The sequence below is a fragment of the Moschus berezovskii genome, chromosome 2 (assembly GCF_049115385.1).
Source record: "Moschus berezovskii isolate FMDL1 chromosome 2, NW_MosBer_1.0, whole genome shotgun sequence".
Lineage (NCBI taxonomy): Eukaryota > Metazoa > Chordata > Mammalia > Artiodactyla > Moschidae > Moschus > Moschus berezovskii.
The window spans coordinates 64,757,252-64,768,478 of record NC_142461.1 but is presented as its reverse complement, the minus strand read 5'-3'; the positions used below and the strand labels follow the sequence as shown (position 1 = coordinate 64,768,478).

Here is an 11,227-nt window from a genome sequence, read left to right as displayed (position 1 = left end):
TTGGCACCTGCCCTTGGAGCTGCCAATCAAGCAGAGAGACTGGCAGATGAAAGGAGAGGTTACATCAAGCTTGAGGAGGCAAATTGAGTGCAGAGTGAATAACAACACAGGCCTGTAGTGAGCAAGGTGCTATCTGGACCATCAAGTTGAGATCAATCCCAGGAAATCTGGCCCCCAAGCCTACACTGTCCCCACCCTCACTAAAGCCCCTGAAGAGGCACCAGGAGGAAGAGGGGAGGGAAGCAAGGTGGCTGGCTCTGGAACCACCAGATTTGGACCTGGCTAGGGCTAGGTGCCCGGGAGCAGCTGGAGCCAGGGATGCTGACAGGCTCAGTGGGATGGACTTCATCATCTCCAGTTTGATGACTGTTTTGTGGCTGAATGGAGCCCTGGAAGAGTTAGAGGGCTCCATGTGATGAACTCTTGTTGAAGAGCCTTCCTGCAGTTACCCCAGCAGGTGGAGGAATGGAAAGGGAAGTCCTTGGAGCAGGGAAGGGAGAAACTTTTTCAAAACATCTCTGCTCTCCACCCCTCAAATCTCTCCTTTACCAGAGCCATGAATACGGCAAGTGATGTACTCGGATCTCCCTCCATCCTTAAAAGCAGAGGAGGGTGTTTGTTATTAGCCTCACGTTTCAGAGAAGGAAGCAGAAGCACAAGAAGGGGAGTGGTGTGTTCAAGATCACGGGGTCAAAAAGCGGACAGACAGAGCGTCTGGGGACTTCGGGGCAAGGGTGCCCCAGCAAACCGCCAGACTCAGGCCAGCGCCCGCTGCGGATTGTTTGCCGCTGGGAGTGGGGTGGGGGGCACCTCGGTCCTCGGAGGTGATGCCCAGCGCCCCAGAGCCCCGGGGAGGAGCCCCCATGGGGCTCGGCAAAAAAGACTCGGCAGGAAAAGAGCCTCCAGCTCCCGGGGCGCTAGGCATCTGCGCGCTGGGGGTTCACGGCGCCCGCCCCGCCGCCCCACCGGCCGCGCTTCCGCCTCCTCCGGGCTGTGCCGAGCGGATGCGCTGCCTGCGTGTGAACAGGGCTTGTTTTCCCTTCACGCCCTCGGGCTCCGTTTTTATGAAGAACTTCCTTCTGTTGGCGCTTTGGGAATATTCATTCCTGGCTTGCGTAGCGCGCGGGTGACAGTTGGGCTGGGAAATGTACCCGCGGCTTAATTAGGGCATCACCAGACCGCGCCAAGAACCCGCCCCTGGACCCCAGGGACCCCAGAGCCTGCCGCCCGCTGCAGGGGGGAGAGTCGCCGCTTTTGCCTGTGTGCGTACCATGCTCATTTCTGCTTCAGCCCGCGACTCCAGGGTCCCCAGCCTGCCGTCCGCCCTCTCACCCCAATTCCTTCTTCTCCCCTCCCCTAGCCTTCACTCACCCACCTGCTGGAGATCCCTTCTCAGCCAGTGGCCTCCTGCCGCCCTGGCCCTTGGACAGCCCTGGGTAGATGGACCGTGATGGACCACCTGCTCTCCGTTTTCTGCATCCTCACCAGAGCATCCTCAGGAGAGCAGGCTCACATGTAACTTTCACCCTGATTTTGAGGAAGCTGAAACGTAACGTTAAAAGGAAGGCCGGCAAACTGGGTATACACATCATCAACCTACACGATTCAGGGCAGAGTGGAGGGAGACCTCATACCCCAAAAGCCCAGAAGAATACTGCAGAAGAAGGCCAACTGGATTGACAGTAAATGTCAAGCCAAAAAATAAATATTGAAAATTTGACTGCATATTATATTAGAATTCCGCTATAAAAAAAATCTGGAAAAATATTTGCAACACATATGGCAAAGGGTGAGTTTCCTTAAATGTGAAAGCACTCCTACAGTAGGAAGAAAATCAACCTCCCCAAAGAAAACGAGCAAATAGCAACAGGCCACTCACAGAAAGGAAGTAAGAACGGCTGCTCAAGAAATGAGATGTGCAGCCTTACTCATGATGACAGAAACATGAAAGGGGGAAATGACATCGTGGTGTGAATTGATAGAGAAAAATCATGATGGGTGGCCTCATGGGAGAAAAGGGCTGCAGCGAGGGGCCGTGAGAGGCTCCCACTGAGTGGAAGCCAGGTCTGCATCATGAGTTTGGTGGATGGCAGGTCACACCTGGTGAGTTCAATGGGCTGTGCGGGGTGAAGCTGGGGTGAGTCTTCACTCAGACTCCATGCAAACCGCTGCTGCATAGCTTCCCAGATGCAGTCCTGCAGGCAGCTTCCTTCTGTTCTCCCAGCCTTGGTTTTCTCATCTGTAAACTGAGGTTAAGATGTGCTTCCAGGGAAGATTGAGAGGTGTTAGCAGAAGGGAAGAGTCCAGGAATAAAAATGGAAGCTGAGAGAGAGAAACCTAGGAGGAGAAAAGGCAGGATTACTGTGGGGTAAAGGAGGGTATTCGAGAGTGGGAGATATGGCCTTGGGGCTGAGACAATTCAGGTACACAGGAAGCAGGTACAGAAGAGGCAGCCCTGGGCCTGCCAACAGGATGGAGTAGAAGAGCTGGCCTTGGAGACCACACTTTCAAGGTTATTTGGTGACAGAGGAAAGGGGAGAGCTTGAAGAAGGGATAAGGATACAGAGGGGAATGGGGTCAGGATGGGGAAGATGAACTATCTACAGGCTGTGAAAATGACTTCAGGCTCCTGGGACTCTCAGCAGCATCTCAAAGCCAGGCCTAAGACTAAGTCTTACAAATAAGCATATTTTATATGATCCAATCTAGTAGAAGTCCCACTTACACTTGCAGGGCAGAGGCACACCCAAAGTCCATCAGAGCATGGGCCAAAATCCAGCTTCCCCAGCACTGATGGAGAGGATGATGTTTAACCCAGAGCTGAAAGGACAGCAAAGCCAGAGGAGCAATTTGAAGCATATGCAAAGAAGGAAGTAAAACAACTGGCATAAGAGGAGCCCAGCTCCACAACAAGCATCAAGGTGAACAGGAAAACAAACTGGGGGTGGCCAGAGCTGGAAGCAAACCTGAAACACGTGCTCACAGAGTGGTGACGGACACGTTCACCAAACACTTGTCAAATGCATCCCTGGAAGGAGGCTTGTGAGACCTGTTAAAACAAGTTGTTCAAGCCTGAGCCTGTGAGCACAGTGAGGACAGGATAGCTTTGAGGTCAGGCGCTGCTGGAAATGTCGCTTCCGGTCTCAGCACTGGCTGGGCGGGGCCCAGTGGTCCTGCACTTACAATTCTTTTTTTTTTTCTTCAGATTCTGTGTTGTTTATTACTGTCCAAATACATGAAGTTCTGATGAAATAAAATCATATGGTACAGATAAAAACAGGCCACGAGAGCCCAGAGTCATTTTAGGGCAAAATGGCAGACCACTCAACAGTTCATATTTTAGGAATTTGAAATACCTTAAAACAGATAAGGTGGTGTCTGAGAAAGAAGAAAAGAAGAAAGAAAAGGAGAGAGGGAAGAAGGAGACAAGAAACCACTGAGGAAATATTAACTCATAAGAAAACCCAACTTAGAAAGAAGTGACAAATGAATAAAAATAAACAAACCTTGTGCAGGTTAATGCAATACTAAACAGCAGCATACATAGGCCTGATAATACTTTTGTAATCTGCCCTTGCAACTCTTGAGGCAAGCACAATGCTTCCCCTACAGAAGAGTAATCTGAAAGGGCAGAAGATGCCTTGCTGGGGCCGCAGAGCAGAGCCCAGTCTATTCGGATTCACGGGGCTCCTTTCACGGAGCGGGAAATCGTACTCGCCTTGGATAGAGAATGGGAGAAGTTATTAGGGCTCCAGGGCTCACAGGTTCCAGGGCCTGTAGGAGTGTGGAGGGCAGGTGGCTGAGGGAGAAATGAGAGCAGCACTGAGGACCTAACGAGCAGGCAAACACAGACTTCATCACAATATCCGTGCGGAAGTCAGGCCTGGGCTCCCCAGCTGGGGGCCTCCAGTGAAGACTTGGAGAAACCAACAAACATACCTGATTGGCTACTGGTCAGCCAATGAGCAGGCCCCTCTCTACCCTTGGTCCAATCAGCTGCAGGCTGGACTTGTGGAAGGCAAGCCCTGTTGGAAGAGGAAATTGGATAAGACAAGCAAATTAACTAAGATCTGCGTTATGTTGAGTGATTAGTGAGATGAAAGACTCCCTGGCATTGGGGTCCATTCTGCCCCCAAGAGGCTTTGTGAACACAGTGCACTTCCTCTCCAAGCCTCAGTTTCCTAAGTTGCAAAATGGTAGTTATAATGGGTTTGTCACAGGGTTCTTGTGAAGAGAAAATGAGATGATAAACAGGAGAGTGCTTTGTAAACAGTAAAACTAGAGGCGAGTCGTTTTATTTCACACCCAAAAGAGTCAATGTTGTTGGGTTTTACTTTACAATGAATGTAGATCCAGCTGGTGCGGTACACAGGGCAGACCTTAGAGTTATATCCTCAGCCTATGTGAGAAAATGCTTACCAGGCTTCCTGCAGAAGGCACTGGGTTGCACAGTCCTGGCTCTGGTGGCATCTCTGCCTTCAGCGAAGCTGGTTAAGTCCTCCAGGCCCCAGTTTCTCCACCTGCAAAGCAACATCCTTGACCTGATCACACACTGCTGAAGGATGAACTAATGCCCTGCTTCCTCTTCCCTCTCTTCCTCTCTGGGGTTCCATGGATGGCAGCAGCTAAGAAGAAAAGAGCCCCTGGGAACATTTCTGTGCCCTCACCAAACTCTCCCTCCTCCAAAGGCCTCTGACACTCTGCCAACTGCCTGCCCAATGCCAGACAAGAGTACAATTTGCATCCTCGTTTCAATGTTTCCAGTGCATCAGTAACATTTCCACAGCTGGATTATAAACCTTAGCGGTTGTATTTTACCTCTTTTGTAAACATCACAGCTGTCTCCATATGTGACCAGAACTGGGCACCCAGCAAAAGTTCTTTGGAGGACTTGGACCCTGGCAACCCTCCTGCAGAGGAGGGTTCCTGCCTCAAGGGGCCACTTCCCTTCCTGTGCTCAGCCTCCAGACCTCACACAGTCCTCAACATCCCCACAGCTTCAGTTTCCTGGACCCCGGATCCTGGGACCAAGCGAGGAGGGGCTGCCGCTCCCCGAACTCTCACTCAACCCTGCAGGCCCGGGTGTCATCTCCTGCAACAGCTGACAACGACGCCTCCACCGCGCTGGTGTCACTTTTAACACTGCACGTTCGCACCCGCAGCTGACTGTCTGCGCAAGGAGGCCCCAGCAGAGCCACGTGCAGCCGCACCCCACGTGTGGAGCTGCTAAGCCGGCAGTTGTTCAGCAGGTTCTCTTGGCCTCACCTCCAAACGTGTTACTTCTGGAGAGAACGACACTGCGGAGCTGCACAAGCACGGAGAAGCAATGGCAGGACCTGCCTGTACTTCGTTGGCTGGAGGAAGCGAAGGCAGGCAGAGAGCTGAGGCTGAAGCCTGCCACCTGCACACAGCTCCCTAGGCTGTAAGGGGGCGAAGAGAAAAAGGAAAGGGGAAGCATGTCACCACAGCACTTTAAAAGTTTTATTAGAGCTGCATGTTGACCACGTGTTTCCAAAGAGTAGTTCCTAATGTAATGGTTAGAGACAAAAGCAGCTGGCAGAACCCTATCCACGATGTGATGTCTGCTCTGTAATGTGCAGGGTAGACATGCCACTGCTCACCTATCCTCCCACCCCTACCCCCTGCCAGATGCAGTTGGAGAATTTCACCTTCTCAACCTCCCCTAGAGCAGGAGTGGCCATATGACTTGCTTTGGCCAATGACACTTGAGGAAAGTAAATGGCAGTGTTTTAATTTCTGGCTGGGGGCTCCCCAGCTCATGTTCCTGTGGGCTTAGCAGCCCTGGGAACATTGGTGATGTGCAGGGACCAGGAGGTCACAGGAGCCACCTTGGGGAGAGCAGCACCTCTGAGAGTCACCAGGACTCATGTGGTCTGGATATGAGCAGAAATAAACCTTTGTGCTGTTAAACTGCTGAAATTTCTGTATGGTTTCCCCCGCAGCATGAACTGTCCTATATTGACTGATACTATAAATAGATGCAGGGAGTTCCCTGGTGGCCTCATTGTTAGGATTTGGGACTTGCACTGCTGTGGCCAGGGTTCAATCCCTGGTTGGGGAACTAAGATCCCACAGTCCATGAGGCCCCTATTCCCTGAAAAAAGGCAAAAAATATATATATTAGAAAACACTGCAGTTACTGATGATTTTTGTTTTTCAACTTTAAAATTTCCAGATGTTGTGTAATCAACATATAACATTTTTGTGTTTTTTCACATTTATTAAGATATAATTGACATATTGACATATAGCATATGTTTAAGGTTTTCTTACTTTTATGACTTTAAAAGGTTGTTAGTTTTACCCATTGCTAGCTTTTTAAAGTTAATAAATGTGTCCTTGGAACTGTGCTAGAGGTTTCAGCTATGTCATTTAATTTCATCCTCAGAAAACCCTAAAAGGATTTTCTTGTTTTAAAAAGGAGGTGTCTGATCTTCAGACAGATTAGGTGACAGGTAGTCTACACCCATTATCCCATTTATCTCCTCAGAGGCTCAGAGTATTTTGTTCCAGTTTTAAAGATGAGGCTCAGAGAAGTTAGGTGAGTTGCTTAAGGCTAATCACTTGGGAACTTAAGAAAGCAAAATTGAAACAATAACCAGGATGGCAGACTACATTATGGGATGCTTCTCCATGCAGGCTCAGGTATGATCTCATTTTATCTTCTCTGTAACTCTACAATGTAGGTACAAGTATTATCTCAACTTTCTAGATGAAAAAACAGAGACTCAGAGAGACTGAGCAACTTGCCTATTATTAGGGTCATACAGCTAATAATTTGTGGAGCTGGGACTGGTGTCTTGGTCTATCAAAATTTTGGTCAGCTCATTTTGACCTGAGTTCTATTTCTGGATTGGGAAGATCCCCTGGAGAAGGGAATGGGAATCCACTCCAGTATTCTTGCCTGGAAAATCCCATGGACAGAGGATCCTGGCAGGCTATAGTCCATGGGGTTGCAAAGAGTTGGACATAACTGAGGAACATACTTTCATTTTGCCTGGAGCAGAAGTGATACAAAAGGTGCCTTTAGTTATTTCACACAGCAATATTTTTAAATCAAATTTCTATTTTTATCAAAATATTCATGCAGAAAAATTTTAAAATCAAGTAATCCTATGAAACTGATAATCAAAAGTGGCAATCCGTCCTCCTTTTACCACCTAGCGCCCTCCCCAGAAGCAAATACTTTTAACTCATTTAGCTCTTCCTTCTGACATTTGCTTTTATATTTCTAAATACCGTTTTTTATCATTATTGTTTAGATATGCATTGGCTTCCTCCTGTATAAGATTGCTAATGCTCCACCAAACACCACACACAAACCCCCACTTTCCCTTCCAGTACAGTTCTATGACAGTTGCTAAGTGAAAACTCAGCACTTACATTCTTTATATGTATAGCATTTTTAAGTGTTAGCCACTCAATCATGTCTGACTCTTTACAACCCCATTGACTGTAGCCCACCAGGTTCCTCTGTCCATGGGATTTCCCAGGCAATAATACTGGAGTGGGTAGCCATTCCCTTCTCCAGGGGATTTTTCTGACCCAGGGATAGACCCCAGGTCTCCTGCACTGCAGGCGGATTCTTTACCATCTGAGCTACCAGAAAAGCCAGTAGCATTCATAGCTAAACAAAATACTATTTAATGGTTGTAAATGATATCTTCTACAGTTTCCCCCACCCCCGGAGTTAGTAATTACCTCAGTTTTTCATTTAATTGTTTTTCTTGTAGCATCATTAATTCATCCCACAAACATGTCTAAACATCTAGCGATACATTCAAACATATCTGGTAATCTGTAAGTTCTATATTTTTCTTGAACTCTGTCCTCCTGCTCCTAACTGGACCAGTTGTTCTCCTGGCCACTGCCTAGTGGAAGTCCTGACATTTCTCTTCATCATTAGCCTGAGAATTCCCTTCACCTGTTTCCTGTGTTGAATCCTTATTTCTTAGATCCTAAGCCATTTTCTTTCTTCGTTGACTCCCTTCATTTTGTTGTAATGTGTACGCCAGTAGCTTCCTTGGAAACTGCATATGGGATTTTCAGTTATTGGATAATTGATTGACAGTTTGGCTGGCTGCCTAAATCTTGGTTGGAAATCGTCTTCCCCCAGAATTCTGAAGGCAGCTCTCTAGCAGCATCTGGTATTCTGGGTTGATGTTAAGAAGTCCAATGATTCTCATTATGAGACCTTTTTGGTCTCTAAAACCTCTAGAAATTTTATCTCTAGTGTTCTAAAAAATTATTTAATAAAATTCAATATTTATTTTGATCTTTAAAAAAGTTTTGAGGGGACTTCAGTGATGGTCCAGTGGTTAAGACTGTGCTTCCACTGTGAGGGGTAGGGGGGCGGTCCCTGGTTGGGGAACAAAGATTCTACATATGGATCCCCTTCTAAAAAAAAAGCTTTAAAGAAGTTAGACTACACGAATAATGCCATAAATTGACTTTTATATATTTGGATCTGAAACCAGGGGAGAGCGTAGAAATATTGCAACACCATCACTATCTACTGGAGTCCCAGCCAATCAAATGGGAAAGAGGCATCAACCTGGAAAGGAGGAAGTGACCTACTAGTTTGAAGATTGTTTGACTGTTTGCTTGGAAACCCACAAGAAACAACTGAAAACCTTATTGAAATGACAAAATAATTGAGTAAGGTAACTGGGGACAGTTAGTTTTCTATTGTCAATAGCTTTGAAATACACAGTTAGCTAGTACTAAAATACAATGAAAGAAAGATTCCATTAGCAAAAGCAACCTAACAATAAAATTCTCTTAAAAAGTGCAAAATCTATGTGAAGAAAACTTTTTAAATGCTACTGAAGAATACAAATGTGATCTTACACCATATTCTTGAATAAAGAGATTCAGCCTTGTAAGGAAGTCAGTTCTCCCTAACTACAGTAACGCAATCACAATGATAGCACCAGGAGGATTTCTCATAGAACTAGACAAGTTGATTCTAAAGTTTATGTGGAAAAATACCCAAGCAAGATTAGCCAGGAAAAGTTTGAAAAAGAAATGTAAAGAGCAGAGATAACTCCATCAGATATTTCCATGCCTTTTAAATCTATTATACAACTAAAATAATGAAAAGTATGGTACAAGCCCATGGAGAGATATATAATTTAGAAATGATAGGAAGTCACCCAATATATATAGGAAGTTACTATATAGTCAATTGGCATTTTAAAAACAGGATTATCCATATTTGGTATTGGGACAATTGGCCACCCATCTGTAAAAGAAATGAATTTAGATCCTCACTTCATATGTTACACCAAAATAAATTCTACGTGAACCGAAGGTTTAAATGAAATCATGAAAAGCCTTAAAGGACCAGGAGAAAACCAAGGATATTGAATCTCTTGCTACTTCAGCTCAATGCCTGGCAGCAGTGAGCAGTCCCAACTTGTGGGTTGTTGATTGAAGAACAGATTGATTGTGAGGTGCTGGACTAGATGTCATGCTTGCAGCTGCCAATCAGAAGTCCTGGACTAACTTTGCTCCATGGCATTTGTTTGGTTCTACCAGCATTAAAACATTTTTTATTTTGAGCTAATATTTTAAAACTGGGAGTTTTCCCATACAAATCAGGATTTCAGACATCTCCTGAAATGTCTAAATGTCTGGCAGCACTGGGCCCTCACTGCTGCACTGCATGGAACAATCAAATGAGTCCTTGACTTTTGCACTGAGGTTGAGGCTTGGGCTCCAGTGACTAGAGCAGATGAAGGGGCATGGTGATCCTGGATGTAGGAGCCCTGAGTTGAGGGTAAGCAAATGAGGTTGTCACTGGGGCATGGGGGACAGCGGATAATTCCTAGGCTGTTGTCACTCGGCCTAAGAAGATATCATAGCAGAAGCAACAGGAGGGACTGACTTGGCCAGAGGGAATTTGGGGTGTGAATCCAAGAGGCTTGGGGACAGATGGAAGGGGTGTGTGTATGTGTGTGTTGGGAGTGGGCAGGGGAGTTCTTGGAGGAGGAGCTAAGAAAGCACCCCAGTATTCTCACTCAGGTGGGTAAATGTTCATGAACACATAAACCAGATCCAGGCATACTCCTTCTTAAAATCCAAACTCCTTACCTAAGCCAGCTGGCCATGATTCATCCTCTCTCCTTTCGTCTCTCTGCCTTCAGCTTGTACACCAAGCCACAGAGGCCTTGAAGTGAAGTGAAATTTGCTCAGTTGTGTCTGATTCTTCGCAACCCCATGGACTATACAGTCCATACAATTCTCCAGGCCAGAATACTGAAGTGAGTAGCCTTTCCCTTCTCCAAGTGGTCTTCCCAACACAGGGAACGCACCCAGGTCTCCTGCATTGCAGGCATATTCTTTACCAGCTGAGCCACAAGGGAAGCCCAACAATACTGAAGTGGGTAGCCTATCCCTTCTCCAGTGGATCTTCCTGACCCAGGAATTGAGCCAGGGTCTCCTGCCTTGCAGGTGGATTCTTTACCAACTGAGCTATCAGGGAAGCCTTGGGCAATCCCAAAGCTGCTGGGGGTTTTTTGCCTCAGAGCCCCTGTTCTTGACATTCCCTCTGCCTGACACACTGTTCCTCTGACTCTTTAGCTGGCTGGTTCCTCTTGTCTTTCAGGTTTCCTCTTAAATATTCTGTCCCAGAAGAGGTTTGGAATATGCCAAGGGACAGCAAGAAGGCTGATTCCATGAGGCCCTGCAATTTTCTGGACCGTGGGGTCTAGAAAAGCACGCAGATTTCTGAATGCAAGAAGGCTTTGAAGGGGCAGCCGGTGCTGGGAGCACAGTGACGGGATTTGATGGGCCTCCCGAGACTCCCTCTAGCACCTGCTGGAGGAGGAGATCCCAGGGCCAGAGTGGGAGTGAGAAGGAGAATTCAGGGCACTTGTCTGAAAGAGGAGATGGCAGGGGCAAGGCATTAGAGCAAGGTCTCAAGGTGTTTTGTGCACGGGCAGGGTGGGTGGGGTGAGAGCCATGGGTGTCAGGAAGGAGAGTCAGGGAACTGCTTGGGTTCCAACCCTGGCAGAAGGGAGGGTGGTGGCGCTGGGGTCCTAAGGAAGGGACCCTAGGGCAGGAAAGCACTGGGCAAGTGTTGAACAGCCCCTTTCCACGGTGGGCCCAGAGACAATCTGAAGGCCGCAGGGCAGGTGGAGCCGGAGGTGTGTTAGTTGGGCCTGCGGGCAGTGTCAGTCAGATAGGGGGTGAGACAGGGAAG

The 11,227-nt window shown here is 47.4% G+C and overlaps 1 long non-coding RNA gene across 1 annotated transcript; it reads left to right on the top strand.

Annotated features, from left to right (window-relative positions):
• Positions 1-1,973: 1,973 nt before the first annotated feature.
• Positions 1,974-10,242, top strand: LOC148778542 (uncharacterized). Its single transcript, XR_016038769.1, has 4 exons — positions 1,974-2,103; positions 4,626-6,666; positions 8,499-8,684; positions 10,170-10,242. It is a non-coding gene; the product is annotated as an uncharacterized LOC148778542 (long non-coding RNA).
• Positions 10,243-11,227: the final 985 nt, after the last annotated feature.